The sequence below is a fragment of the Rhinolophus sinicus genome, chromosome 4 (genome assembly GCF_057876585.1).
Source record: "Rhinolophus sinicus isolate RSI-liver-muscle chromosome 4, RSI-T2T, whole genome shotgun sequence".
NCBI classification, from domain to species: Eukaryota; Metazoa; Chordata; class Mammalia; order Chiroptera; family Rhinolophidae; genus Rhinolophus; species Rhinolophus sinicus.
The window spans coordinates 72,698,514-72,714,861 of NC_142504.1; the positions used below are offsets into that span (position 1 = coordinate 72,698,514).

The 16,348-nt window shown below is 36.3% G+C and overlaps 1 protein-coding gene across 23 annotated transcripts in view; it reads left to right on the plus strand.

Annotated features, from left to right (window-relative positions):
• The window catches only part of DLGAP1 (DLG associated protein 1), an 855,894-nt gene that overhangs the window by 812,173 nt on the left and 27,373 nt on the right, over nt 1-16,348 (plus strand). The window lies entirely within an intron of this gene.

The following is a 16,348-nucleotide window of genomic DNA, read 5'->3' on the forward strand; positions in this document are numbered from 1 at the left end:
TGGTATAATTTTGATAAAATTAAAAAGTGGACTGATCAAAATAATAATATAATGTGATAAATACCTTTGTACAATAAGTATTTTCACTATTTCAGATTATTTCATTTCCTGAAATGGAATTACTAGGTCTAAGAACTCATAAATAATTTTTAATGTTCTTGATATCTGTTTGCAAATAGCTCCTGAAAATATTTGTACCAGTTTACACTCAGAGGGAGGCATTTGAGGGCACAGATACCAGATACCTACCCTCCTCAAATCCCATCATATACCTTCTTTGTTTTCACAGCTTTATTGAAGTTAATTGACAAACAGTAAACTGTACATATGTAAAGTTATAATTTGATAAGTTTTGACATATATTTGTCAAATATGTATGTATGAGAAATTAAACTGTCACCACGATCAAAATAGAGAACACACCCATCAACACCTAAGGTTCCTCCTGCACCTTTATAGAAAGTGCATCCTTCCCACCCACCTTTTCCTTCCCTACGCATTCCCCCACTTGCTTTCTGTCTCTTGTGTGCATTTTCTAGAATTTTATTTAAATAGAATCATGTAGAATGTACAGATGGTCCCCAACTTACAATGGTTCCACTTACAATTTTTCAACTTTACAATGGCACAACAGCGATACACTTTCAATAGAAACCATAATTCAAATTTTGAATCTTGATCTTTTCCTGACTAACAATATGCAGTACAAAAGATACTCTCTTGTGATGCTGGGCATGGCAGTGAGCCTGCTCCCAGTCAACCACTCAGTTATGAGGGTCAACAACTGATACTCTACAGTGTGCTGTGTTGTCAGTGATTTTTGGATGTTGTGTTTTGTGTTTTCACATCCCATCGTGTCTACAAAATGCGCATCCTTATCTCCTGCTTCTGGTGAAGGTGGAAGGCAATTACTCTTGAGATGAAACTCAAGATAATTGTCCAACTATAGACAATTTAAGCGTTCTGAGCACATTTATGGTAGGCTAGGCTTAGCTATGATATTCGGTAGGTTTGGTTTACTAAATGCAATTTTGATTTACATTTTGAATTGATAATGGGTTTATCAAGACATAACCCCATCATAAATTGAAGAGCAACTATAATTCTTTTTTGGCCTGGTTTCACTCAATCAGCACAACTACTTTGAGATTCATCCATGTTTTGCATGTATCGGTATTACCTTTTATTGTAGATTAGTATTCCAATGTATGGATGTACCAAATTTGTTTATTCATTGACCTGTTGATAAACAATTAGGTAATTTCTAACTTGGAGTTACTACAAATAAAGTTGCTATGAACATTCGTGTACAAGTCTAACATATGCCTTTGTTTCTCTTAGGTAAAAACTTAGGAGTCAAATCGTTGGGTCTTGTGGGATAGGGATTTTCAATGTTTTAGGAAACAGCCAAAGAGTTTTCCAAAGTGGTTGTGCATTTTATATTCCTACTGTGTGAAAGTTCTAATTGTTCCATATTATTCCTACTGTGTGAGAGTTCCAGTTGCTCCATATTATTTTCAATATTTGGTATTGAATATAATTCAATATTTATTCTTCTTAATGTTAGAAATGCTAAGAGATATGTGGTATTATCTCAGTGTGGTTTTAATTCGCATTTCCCTAATATATAATGGAACTGAACATCTTGTCATGAGTTTATTTGCTATCCCCATATTTTCTTTAGTGAAGTATCTATTCAAATCCTTTTAAATTGAGCTGTTTTTACATTACTGTTGAGTTGTGATTATTCTTTATATTTTGAATATAAGTCCTTTATCAAATATGTGATTTGCGCATATTTTCTCTCTGTGGCTTGTCTTTCCAATCCTTAGAATTAAAGAGCAGAAATTCATAATTTTGATGAAGTGCCATATTTCTTTTATGGGTTGTGCTTTTAGTATTACATCTAAGAAATCTTAGGCTAATTCAAGGTCACAAAGATTTTCTGTTTTCTAGCATTTTTATAGATTTAGATTTTATGATCTATGACCCATTTCAAGTTAATTTTTATGTATGGTACAAGGTATGGATCAAAGTTTATTTTTTGCACATGAAGACACTGCACATTTTTTCAAATATATACATTTTATATATGGATCTATTTTTATGTTCTCTGTGCTGTTTCATTGATCTAATTGTCTATTTTCATTGCAGTACCATACTGTCTTGACTATTGTAGCTTTATAATAAGTTTGAAATTAGGTAGTGTAAGTCTTTCGACTTCCTTCTTTTTCAAAACTTTTCTTTTTTAAGCTATTCTAGGTCCTTTGCCTTTCCACACGAATTTTAGAAAAATTTTGTTAATGGTTAGGTCATTGAGATATCATTAACTTTTGTACGTTGACCTTCTATCCTGTAATGTTGCTAAACTCATCTATTAATTTTAGTAGCTTTTTTGTAGATTCTATAGGATTTTCTATAGACTATTTTGCTATCTACCAACAAAGACAGATTTATTTCTTCTTTCTGTCTGGAAGTATTCTTCTTATTTTATTACACTGGCTAAAACTTCCAGTACAATGCTGCACAGAAGTCATGTTATTGACATTCTAGACTTGTTCCCAACTGTGAGTGAAAATATTCAGTTTTTCACTATAAGTACCAGGTGATCTATAAGATTTTGTAGATGCCCTTTGTCTAGTTAAGGAAATTTCTTTCTGTTCCTAGTTTATTGAAAATTGTGATCAGGAATTGATGTTGATGTTGGGTTTTGTCAAAGCCTTCTTTTTTTTTTTCATTTATTGAGAAGTCACAAGGTTTTCATTTTAGACTGTTGATATAATGGAAAACTGCATATAACACAACATTTACCATTTTTACCATTTTGGAATGCAATTCAGTGGCATTAAGTACATTCACAATATTGTGCAACCATCAACACTATCTAGTTTCAAAATATTTTCATCACTCTAAACAGAAACCTCATATACATTATGCAGTCACTCCCCATTCACCCTTACTCCTAGCCCTTAGAAACCACTAATCTGTTATATCTCTTTATGGAATTGCTTTTCTGCATATTTCTTATAAATTGAATCATACAACATGTAGCTTTTTGTGTCTGACTTCTTTCACATTACATAATGTTTTTGAGTTTCATCTATGTTGTAGCATGTATCAGTATTTGTATGCAGTGTGAGGTAAGAATCCAACTTCATTCTTCTGCATGTGGATGTCCAATTGTCTTGCATTGACTGACAATAGCTAAAGATCCCAATTAACCAATATTTGGTTAATATTGTTTTTATAATTATATTTATGAAAGATATTGTTCTGTAGTTTTCTTGTAATGTCTTTGAAATTAGAGTAATGCTATCCTCATATAAAGAATTAGAAGATATTTTTTCCTCTTCAATTTTCTAGACGAATTTGTATAGAGTTGGTATAATTTTTCATTAAATATTTAATTGAATTAACTAGTAAAACTGGATTTGGAGTTTACTTTGTGGGAAAGTTTTTAACTACAAATTCAATTTCTTTAATAGATATATGACTATTCAGGTCATTGACTTCTAATTGCTTGAGTCTTGGTAGTTTGTGTCTTTCAAGGAATTTGTCTATTTCATCTAAGTTATCCAATTTATTAGTATAAAGTTGTTCATAATATTCCTTTAATATAATCTTCATACCTATAGAATTTCTAGTTATGTCACTTCTCTCATTTCTGATATTGGTAATCTGTGTCTTCTTTTTTATTCCTTATCATTCTGACTAGAGGATTATTAATTTTATCAATCATTTAAAAGCTTTGATTTCATTGATATTTCGCTATTGCTTTTCTGTTTTCTATTTCATTGTATTTTCCATTTCCTTTTTTCTATTTACTGTAAGTTGCCTTTGCTCTTCCATTTTTAATGTCTTAAGGTGGCAGGTAAGCATTAATTTGAGAGGTTTTTTTTGTACTACTGGTGTTTAGTACTATAAATATCCCTCTAAGTACTGCTTTAACTACACCCCACAAATTCTGATTATTATGTTTTCATTTGCATTCTGTTCAAAATACTCTCTAATTTCTCTTTTGTTTTCTTCTTTAATCCATAGGTTATCTGGATCCCAAATATTTTGGGATTTGTTAAATATCTTTTAGCTGTTTATTTGTATTTAATTCCATTGTGGTCAGACAACATACTTTATGTCTTGAATCCTGTGAAATTCATTGAGATTTGTTTTATGGCCCAAAATATTGTCTATTTTGCTAAATATTCTGTGTACACTTGAAAAAAATATATATTCTGCTATATTTGAGTGGAGTATTCTATAAATGCCAATTAGGTCAGGTTAGTTCCTCAGTTCTCTTATATTTTTTCCAATTTTCTATCTACATAGTCTATTAATTATTGAGAGAGTGATGTTGAAATCTCTGACTATAACTCTGAATTTGTCTGTTTGTCTTTATAGTCCTATCAGTTTTGCTTCAAGTATTGTGAAGCTCTTTTATTAGGTGCATAAATGTATAAGATTGTTGTGTCCTCTTGATGAATTAACCCCTTTATCATTATGAAACATCCCTCTTCTTCCCTGGTAATATTTTTTGTTCTGAAATCTATCTCGTCTGATATTAAGATAGCCAATCAAGCTTTTTTTCTTTAGTGTTAGTATGATGTGTCCTTTCTCATTCTTTTAGTTTTAAATTATGTATGTCGTTATATTTAAAATGAGTTTTTTATAGGCAGCATATAATTGGGTCTTGCTTTTTAAGCTAATTTTTCACTCTTTTTTTAAATTGGGGTACTTAGACCATTTGTATTTAACATAACTATTGTTATGCTTGGGTTAAATCTACCAGCTTGTATTTATTTGGTGGGTTTTTTTGTTTGTTTGTTTTTTGTATTTCTGCTTTGTCTTATTTTTCCTTCTTTTCTGCCTTCTTTTGAATTATTGTTTTATGATTTCATTTTATTCCATTTGTTGGTTTATTAGCTGTAACTCTTCATTGTAGTTTTTAGTGGTTGCTATGGGAGTTAAAATATATATATTTAATTATAATCTACCTTCGATTGAAATTATATCATGTCATATATAAGAACTTTATAATAGTATGCTTCCATTCCTCCACTTCCAAGGTTTGTGTTTTATCAAACATTTCACTTCTACATATATTAAAGCTCCATAATATATTGTTATTGTTTTACTTTAACCAGTCAATTATCATCAAAGAGATTAAATAATAAGAATAAAAGTATTATATTTATCCACAAAGTTACAATTTCCAATGTTCTCCATTCTTTTGTGTAGATCCAAATTTCCATCTAACATCATTTTCCTCCTTTTCGCTTTTCTTCTTTTTTTGTTTTTGTTTTGTTTTGTTTCATGTCTGTAAGCTGGTCCTATACTGCTCTTAGCTGGTCCTATACACTGGTTTCACTGGTTTCTCCCTTTCCATGAATGTGAGGTTTTTCTTTAAATTTTAATTTCATTGGGAGTATTGGGGAACGGTGTGGTTCTCCAGGGCCCATCAGCTCCAAGTCATTGTCCTTCAGTCTAGTTGTGGAGGGCACAGCTCAGCTCCAAGTTGAGTCGCCGTTTTCAATCTTAGCTGCAGGCGGTGCAGCCCACCATCCCATGTGGTAATTGAACCAGCAACCTTGTTGCTGAGAGCTCCTGCTCTAACCAACTGAGCCATCCAGCCACGCCTTTCCTTCTTTTCTTATATTGCATATCTACTTGTAATGAATTATTTCAGCCTTTGTATATTGAAAAAGTTATTTTATGATCATTTTAAAAAGATATTTTTGTTGCATATAGCACTGTAGCTCGACAGCTTCTTCTTTCAAAGAGGAATAAAGATACCACAACAATGGATAGGTTTCTTACCCCATGCACGGAACATAGTAGATGAATACTCTATTGGATCCTTGTGCAGGTATTTGGGTATTCTCCATGCAGTTCTCTCTTCTGCTACACTTTGCCTTGCAAACTCTAGCCACACTGCCCTCCTTGGACTCCCAGTGATGTTTCATCAAGTCAGAGAGACTGCTCATTCTGCAAGGAAACCACTCCCTATGCTGTGGCCTGGAAACTCACTGGTCAGTAATCAGGAGCAATCATAGACTTCATTTGTTTCCCATATCTAAATGATCGCTGTCCTTCCTTGTCTGATGTCAAATGTCTTCAAAACAGTTGTTTACAATATTTTGCCAGTTTTTCAGTTATTTCAGATAGACAAGTAAATTCAATCTTTTTTTTTTTTTTTTAAAGATTTTATTGGGGAAGGGAAACAGGACTTTATTGGGGAACAGTGTGTACTTCCAAGCCCTTTTTCTAAGTCAAGTTGTCCTTTCAATCTTAGTTGTGGACGGTGCCGTTCAGCTTCAAGTTGTTGTCCTTTCAGTCTTAGTTGTGGAGGGCGCAGCTCAGCTCCAGGTCCAGTTGCCGTTTTCTAGTTGCAGGGGGCACAGCCCACCATCTCTTGTGGGAGTCGAACTGGCAAACCTTGTGATTGAGAGGACGCACTCCAACCAACTGAGCCATCTGGGAGCTCAGCGGCAGCTCAGCTCAAGGTGCCGTGTTCAATCCTAGTTGCAGGGGACGCTGCCCACCATCCCTTGCAGGAGTCGAGGAATAGAACCGGCAACCTTGTAGTTGAGAGCCCACTGGCCCAGGTGGGAATCGAACCAGCAGCCTTCGGAGTTAGGAGCATGGAGCTCTAACCGCCTGAGCCACCGGGCCAGCCCAAATTCAATCATTCTTATTTCACTTTGGCCAGAAGCAGAAGTCATCCACATAGATTTTTTTTTTTTTTTTTTTTTTGCCTGTGATTGGGGTAAGCCCTGTTATTTAGCATTACTCTCTGGCTAGGTAGGTCATGGAGTGAACTGGAACCACGAGCGATAAAAGAGTATTCTAGTTAAGAAATCCAAATTGAAAGTAACTGTACCTTTCTATCTCCAAAATTTGGGAATTTGATACAATTAACATTAATAAACTTTTTTCAGTGTAAGTTCTCTGATTCAACATTCTAGCAGTGTTTCTTCAACTTTAGAATAGGATTATGCTCAATGGAGACTCCTAGTTGAGATCTAGGCCCAGTCTTCTGGGTCTTGCATTTCTGCTTGTGGCCATATTCCCCATGTGGTTGGATTGCTGCCATAATCTCTCGTTCAGAAACAAGAGTTAAGTGTGGAGGAGTGTGTGTTATAGGTCTGGCCTCTGGCCCCTGTCACAACTCAGGGGCTACCTTTCATAAGGTTAGATATTTATGATATATTTTAGAATAACTTATAAAGCTATCATCTTTGGATTTTACAACTAAAAGTGTTAAGGCGTGGTAGAAGCTTTGAAATTATATACTTTTTGGTTATTTATTAACATTGTCAAGTTGACAAACTGACATCTGTGTTTAGTGGTTGTATAGAGAGAAGCCACTGGTCTCATAGCAATTTTCCGAAAAGGAAACTCCAGAATGTTATTGTTCTGGTGTATGTTGGTTTAATATTTCCATCTTTGTAAAGGACTTCTTAACTGCCTGGGATCTTTATCTAGAGATCACCCAAGTGAGACTCAGTGTTACTGCAAGAACTATTTGCCTTCAGCATCCAGGGCATTAGAGGAGAAAACTAACTGAAATAAATGGGTAGTAAATCACTTTGTGGTCTCTTTTCCTCCTCCCTCATCAACTCCTCCACACCCACCATTCTTTTGTGAAATAGATGAAGTTAGATAACAGTGAATGTCTTGAGCAGGATTTGTGTGTTGGAGGTATGTGTGTACAAGGGAAAGCCAAGATCCTTTCCATTTATGTTGGTGGTATGGGAATGGGAGCAGATGGATATTTTGGTGATTTGCATAAAATCCTCTGGTCTTTCTTATCTCCAGTTGGTGAAGCCATCTCCTTGTCTCCTAGTATACCTTTTGTACATTACAAAATAGCACTTAGACCTCCAGGAGATAATTACTGTATTTCCCCAAAAATAAAACTGGGTCTTATAATTTTTGCTCCAAAAAACATATTAGGGCTTATTTTCAGGGGATGTCTTATTGTTTTATGTACAGCAATCTACATTTATTCATTTATTCATGTACAAAAATCTACATTTATTCAAATACAGTTATACCATCTTCTTCTGGAACATCATCATAACTCTCCAAACCCCAAATTCCAGCTTGAATTTCTTGCGACTGCATTTCCCGTAGAACCATTGGCCCCAATCTTTCATGTCCAGCAATCGACCTCTCCTTACATGAGCACTTCTTGTTAATGTAGCCTGCTCGTAGTGCATTGGCAACACAGCTATCAGTGATTTTATCCTATGAATTCTTCACCCAAGTCATGACCTCTTGCAGGTAGGCTTCACAAGTTTCCACGCTGATTTTTCTCCATTGTATTTTCAATGTAGTCATTGATTTCCATGCGCAAATCATCCTTGAATGGCTTGTTTATTGCAATATCAAGAGGCTGGAGATGGGCAGTCATTCCTGTGGGAATCATTATTTGATCTATTCTTCTCTCTGCAAAGAAGTTCTTCATGTCTTTAGACATGAAGTGCTGGCTGAATCCCAGACTAGCAGACCTCTTTGGCCACCTCACAAAACAAGTGGCAGCATTAAATCGACCCACTTCCTTATAACTGCTTGTGTGTACCAGGCTTTTTTGGTTTCAAGAACATAAATGCCTGAAACACATTCAACTTTATATTTTTTGCCTTTAGTAACGATTAGAGGTGGGCTTTCTTTCCATCCAGACGAATTGCCAAAATACAGGTAACACAGCACTTTTGTAACCAGTGGAGGGAATGTAGATTGACAAGGCACCCCTCTGATCAATTGTCATTTGAGATCCTTGACCCATAAACACTGCAGTTTCATCCATAGGAATTATGTTGGAGAGTTGGTATTTAGAAAAGTCCATGCCATCGACAAAGGACTTGAATGCAAGTGCACGTTTAATAACTTCAGTATCTTCCAGCTTGAACAGTGTTGTCGATCTTAAAGACAGTTCATGTCGCTGAAGGAAGCCATCCAGCCAGTGTTGTGATGCTTTGAATCCTTCTGGGGATATTTCTAACTGTGGTGCCATTGCAAGGGCAAATGGTTGACTATCAGCCCTGCACACAACCAAAGCCTTTGCTCTCCTGTCAGCAATCCATTCACAGATGATGTCTTCCAGCTCAGGAAGTAATGGTTGCTGGCCTGATCCACACTTGTGCTTCTTAGCATTTCCCTCGTCCACCTGTTGGCTGAGGTTATCCTACTCTGCTCGCCATTTTCAGACCATTCAGAGATCCAACTTCTTCTCTTTGCAGAAAACCATAATATTCTTGCCCCAGGAATCCTCCACAATCCTTTCTTGTACTCGATGGAATAGCTCTTTCTTTTTGCACTCATCTTGTCTGGGGGTCAAAATATTATTCCCTTTAAATCTACCATTAAATCAAGTACTTATGAGACAGGAGTGGCAAAATGATGACAGTTAAGAATGATGGTCTACACAAAAGCGACGAAAAATTGCAGGCACCAAATTCAGAAAACGTTTCACAAGAGTGCATTAGGTACATCCGTTACAACACACGACATATTGAATTATGAAGATTCATATTAGACACAACCATGTCCATTCGTTATCAAGTGCGCACGTTATTCATGCATTGTGTCTGTACTCCTATTGGTCAGTCAGCAATAAGTCTCGAGTTCATCTGTTTATACATAGGTGTTTACCTCTCGTCCAAAGGCACCCGCTTGGGTATTTATAAATACTTAATTATAATTTATATTATCATTTAAATATTAATGTCAATAATATTATTTATTTATATTTAATTATGTATTTATATTATTATTTTATAATGCAATATGTCCATCGTGTGTTGCAATGGATGTACTAAATGCATCCGTCTGGCTGATGATCTTAACTGGGGCTGATTTTGGGGGCAGGGCTTATATTACAAGCATCCTGAAAAATCATGCTAGGGCTTATTTTCCGGTGAAGTTTTATTTTCGAGGAAATACGGTAATGCTAAGTGGGGAAAATACTGGCATCAAAATATGCTTGTGGGGCCGGCCCAGTGCCTCAGGCGGTTAGAGCTCCGTGTTCCTAATTCCTAACTCCGAAGGCTGCCGGTTCGATTCCCACATGGGCCGGTGGGCTCTCAACCACAAGGTTGCCAGTTCAATTCCTCGACTCCCGCAAGGGATGGTGGGCTGTGCCCCCCTGCAACTAGCAATGGCAACTGGACCTGGAGCTGAGCTGCGCCCTCCACAACTAAGACTGAAAGGACAACAACTTGAAGCTGAACAGAACCCTCCACAACTAAGATTGAAAGGACAACAACTTGACTTGGAAAAAAAAAAAAAATGCTTGTGAATGATACCTGCCATTTCATCAGGTCTATGAATGCACAGATTGAGGCATAGTTGTTGAAGGAAAATACTGGCAATAAGGAAAATACTGGCAATTTATTGTGAGAGCTGCTCTCCATTTCTAGAAGCAAAATGCCTCAGTGAATAAGATAATTGTACTTTTGTTTACCACCAAAATACTTCTATTTCTATAAAGTTCTGAGTTTTTAAAATCCTCCTTGCTTCACACATTAAAGTTCATGGCCTCATAACTCAGTGGACCAAACACTTGGAGAGGTAGCATTGTCCTCTCTTTTAGCACAATGTCAACTATTATAAATGATCTCTTTTGATTGCAAATGACTTAAATATGTAAACATTTGGGCTTATAGTGATTTGTGTCTTTTCAACTAAGCAGGATATTAAAACAAAAAGCCAAAATCCAGATAGTATCTTCTGATAGCCAGTTCAGGGACGACAGACTTGGAAAGACCTTTGGTAGTCAAAAACATCCCTCCTTTGCCAACTCAGAAGCTTTGGATCAATCCCCATTCTTCACAGTTTACTTGGAGTACTGCATAGCCTAGTACCCATTATTGATCTTATATTTGGCAAACAACCTCTTTTCTCTGCCAAGTTAACAATACCACGACCTAGCCAAATAGTTCCTTACAGTACACCTGAGTTTTAAAGGTGTGCTTTCATGCGTTTCAAATTTCAAAAGCCTGAAACTTGGCGTAATTCCTGATATTATGCCTCATACATTCACTTCTCTCTCTCTCTCTGTCTCTCTCTCTCTCTCTGTCTCTCTGTCTTTCCTCCTTCCTTTTGCCTGTCTTTATGTCTTCCCTCCCTCCCTCCTTCTCCTTGTTTGCGTGTTTTTCAAGATAATTTAGTTTACAAAAAGAAAAATGAGCATCTAACTCATGAGCCTATGGCCCCCATTTGACCCAACAACAAGACATGATAAAAAAGAATTGTGAGTGAGACCTCTCAGGCTTTTGCTAGTTAGCTGAGGGCAGTGCCAAGGAGTGATCTAATGCTTCGGTTGCTGGGGCATAGCCAGTTCAAGTTTGTTGAGACTTCTAACCAAGATTCCTATAGTGACAGCCTATCACTATACCAGCACCTGCCCAGCTGATACTAAAAGGAAGCTGGCAACATGCTGGGTTGTCTCTGAAGCTATCTGAAGATAACAAGTCCTCTGTCATTATTTTCCATTTCCTCCCTTTCTTTTATTTGACAAATATATTATAATTATTTGAAATAGAGAGAGTCTTTATGTTGGAAACCTATTCTATTTTCCTTTGCTTAAAGAGATCTTTAAGCAAAAGAATGATGAACATGGAGGATTTTAAATAACCAATGGACGCTTGTGTTGGGGTAGTTTTAAAATCTATTGATAGCACAGTGCTAACCTCATACAAAGGGGAGCAGGAGAGATCCTTCTCAATGAATTTGTGAACAAGGGTTACATTTAGCCTGGGTTCTCCCATGCACTTCTAACTGGGAAGCTGATCTGACAAGAAACTGTGAACCTCTTCTTTAGGAAGTTTTAATTCTTGATCTCAATCTCCTCACCCCCACACCGTTCTTTTCACCTACCTTTTATTTTACATAATGAGATGTCTTGGGTTTTTACATCAGTTAAAGGGTGCCAGTTCGCAAAAACCAAGATGGTTGCACTTTTGAAGAGTAGCTTTTTAGATCCCACATATATTCAGCCTTGACCGAAAGCTTAGTGAAAAATGTCTAAAGGCCATTACAAAGAAAGAAAGAAGAGCATAGGACTAGTGTTTCTCCCTTTGAAAGTAGATTTAGCCCTGAAAAGCAACCATTATGTGAATGAGAGGGACAAAGAAGATAACCAGAAGCCAGAGGATTCTGTAACGGAATGACTCAGTTGGTCTCCTACGATAATTTTATGACTTGAGTCTCACATAGGAGAATGCCTTGCAGGTCCAAAGCATGTGTGATCTAAAGATAATGACTGTGCTTAGTTTTTGTTCATGACTTTTGTTTAACAACAGCCCCAGCAGACAGGGGGGACAAGTATGGGCCTCTGCAATTTACCATCTATGTGTTGATTTGTAATCTGCTGTACAGAAAAGTTGTGGGAGGGAGGGGGCAGAAAAATCCTCTAATTGAAATATAAACTTCTTTCATAAAAGGAGCACAAAGCAACAGCAGAATACTAACAAGTGACTTTCCTCTTGCTATTCAGAACAGACGGGGTATTGTGTCCCGTCTGGTTGATCCAGTCTTTAGTTTCATGGTTTTCTGCTCCTTAGGCCAGACTATTGGCCAGCCCTTTTCAGAAGTTGTAATTATTACACATTGTACCTTCAGGGCATGAAGGACCTAAGGAGCTTCAGGATTGGTAATTGTGTGTTCGAAAATAGCAAGACACTGGGTTCAGCTTTTAGATTTTCACCAGCAATCAGCAACTGATCTGTTCTTTTCAAAAATACAGAAATTAATCCAGTGACTCCATTTGCGTTTTTATCAAAAATTTAAAACAACAATAACAATTTGATTACACCTTTCACAGAGAAGGAACTTTGTACATGAAAGACTTAAAATGTTTTGTAGAGCAGAACATTCTTTGAAAGCTCTGGGTGGAAGAAAGCACTTGCTTTAGGAACTTAATTGATAGAAACAGTGCAGCCTGGACAGGGCTGTCTGAGTTCAAAGGCACCGCTTTTAATCCCAAACCATTTTAATTTTACTTAACTTTTATTTCTTTCTGGGTGACTAAACTGCAAACTTCTACTAATCTACTGCCAAGTAATTTTTTAAAAGAAGGTGGATACTTTACAAGATTCATAGCCAGGAGCCTTCTATCAGGAATGCTGGTGGTACAGTTTTGTGTAGATAAAAAACAGAAGCACAGGAAAATAGGTCATTCTGTTTTGTATGTGGAACAGACTGTGTCTCTGGAAAGTTTGCTCCAATTCAAAATAATAAGACATTAGTCCTTCTTTAAGTCTGGAAATGTAATGCCTCTGGCAATACATGATATTGAAGAGTGGAGCCTAGTGTTTTCATGGTTGGGATATTGTGTTAGATCAGCCAGAATATCAACTGTTGCAAGGAGAGTCATCCAAGTTACACATATGCAGCTGGAGAGAAAGCTCAGCTTCAGGAGATGACATTTAACATTTGAGGGATGAACGAGAAAACAGAAATGGCCTACGACAGCCAAGGAATAAGTGGCCATTGGAAGAACCATTTTGCTAAAAGGTTCTTCCTTTTATTCCTAGTACAAGAGATCTATAACATTGCTTTCAGGCTTTCACACTGTGTGATTTTTTTTTAATGGTCTATTAGAGAGTTAAAAAACTTATAAAATGGCCAGGTATAATACCTTCAACAGAAGTAATTTCTTGAGAACAGCAAACAGTGAGATGGGCCAGTTTTAGCTGGTCTATCTTCATAAAATGAGTTATAACATATTTGATCATTTTGACCACCCTAATAACTAACACAGATCAATAGTGCAGCCATTTTTTCCTAGACATTTATTGTCTAGGGGAAAAAATTGAATTATTGATATGATTGAACTCTTATTTTTATGACTTTCAGTCTTTGTACAGTCTTGCAAATGACTATGTAACTGTTTTATTCTAGTCATTCTTTATTTTTGATGGACCAGAGTATTAGTATTAATTGGCTTTCATAGTGTTTCGAGAGAGTTAAAAAATAAAAGAACCTGGTTTATTAAATGTTGTATGGACATTATTTAGTGCACTATTCTTTAATGCTGGCCCTATTAAATATAGAACAGTAATTGAAAATCAACTCACAAACAAGCCATCTTAAAATGCCATAATCATGAACTAGTCAAGAAAATGTATTACCTCCCACCCATTAGGATGGCTACTGTAAAAAAAAAAAATGTGTTGGCAAGGATGTAGAAAAATTGGATCCCTTGTGCACTGTTATGGGAATATAAAATGGTTCAACTGCTGGGGCAGCCGGATGACTCAGTTGGTTAGAGCATGGGCTGTCAACCATACGATTGCAGGTGCAATTCCCACATGGGATGGTGGGCTGTGCCCGCTGCAACTAAAGATTAAAAATGGCGACTGGACTTGGAGCTGAGCTGTGCCCTCCACAACTATATTGAAGGACAACGACTTGCAGCTGATGGACCCTAGAGAAATACACTGTTCCCCAATATTCCCTGATAAAAAAATAATAAATAAATAAATAAAATGGTGTAACTGCTATGGAGAACAGTATGACCATTCCTCAAAAAATTAAAAACAGAATTACCATATAATTCAGCAATTCTACTTCTGGGTATATAACTAAAAGAATTGAAAGCAGGATCTCTAAGAGATGTATGTACACGCATGTTCATAGAAGAATTATTCACAATAGCCAGAAAGTCAAAACAATCCAAGTGTCCATCAACAGATGAATGTATAAACAAAATACGTGTAAAAACAAAATATGGTACATACAGAGAATGCCAAAAAAATACACATTTTAAAAAAGGAAAAAACTGTATTAAAATTGTAATACTCAATATATACCAATAACAAAAGATGAATACAAATCACGTTTGACTTCTGCAATTACAAGAGGTGCTCAAAGTCGTTACCATCAGTGTAATTTTAATACAGTTTTTTCCTTTCTTAAAATGTGTATACATTTTTTTGGCACCCTCTGTATATACAGTAGTCTCCCCTTATCCACGGTTTTGCTTTGTGGGTTTTCAGTTACCCACAGTTAGCCATGGTCTGAAAATATTAAATAAAAATTCCAGAAATAAACCACTTATAAGTTTTAAATTGTGCAGTTCTGAGTAGTATGATGAAATCTCGCACTGCCCAGCAATGTGAATCATCCCTTTGTCTAGCGTATATGCACTGTGTATACTCCCCATCAGGTAGTCAGTAGTGGACTCGGTTATCAGATTTCCTATCACAGTGCTTGTGTTCAAGTGACCCTTATTTTACTTAATAATGGCCCAAATGCAAGAGTAGTGCTGTTGGCAATTCGGATATGCTAAAGAGAAGCTGTAAAGTGCTTCCTTTAAGTGAAAAGGTGAGTATAGTACAATAAGATACTTTGAGAGAGATCACATTCACATAACTTTTATTACAATTGTTTCATTTTTATTAGTAGTTGTTGTTACTCTCATACTATGCCCGATTTATAAATTAAATTTTATCACAGGTATGTATGTATAGGAAAAAACATAGTATATGTAGCGTTCGGTACTATCTGCAGTTTCAGGCATCCACTGGGAGTCTTGGAATGTATCCCCATAGATAAGAGGGGACTACTGTACAGTGGAGTACAATTCAGCCTTTAAAAGGACAAAAATTCTGATACACACTACAACATGGATGAATTTTGAAGACATTGTGCTAAGTGAAATAAGCCAGTCACAGAAGGACAAATACTGTATTATTCCATTTATATGAGCAAACCTAGAGTAGTCAGATTCATAGAGAGAGAGAGAGAATGGTGGTTGCCAGAGACTGGACGGGAAGGGGAAAATGGATAGTGGTTGTTTAATGGGTATAAAGTTTCAATTATGGAGAATGAAAAAGTTTTGGAGATGGATAATGGTGGTGTTTGCACAACAATGTGAATAATGTACTTAATGCCACTGAACTGTACACTTAAAAATGATTAAAATGGTAAATTTTGTTATACGTATTTTTTCACAATAAAAAAATAAATAAAATATTAGATCAGGAAGTTACCTTTAAAAAAAAAAAATACAAAGTGGGATAACGGACACATGCCTTCAGTGGACTTACATTCTCCATCATTGTTTTCTGATGCTCCAGGAGCCAGTGAAGCACTTTTTGGTGTGTTTTAAATTACTTCATGCCCACACCTTCCCTTGCCCCTTGTCTGAGAAAGAATTCATGCCTCCTCTGTTCTTCTCCCACTCCTCCTACCTTCCACATGTCTTCATTGTGGGGGTCAACCAGAGATGTATAAATCCGTTTAGTTGGGAAAGGCTGATCGCATGGATGTCCACATAAAATGCTCAGACTGAATCTGTTAACAAGTTGTCTTTTATCACCTTGGTAGAAGGACCGTGGGA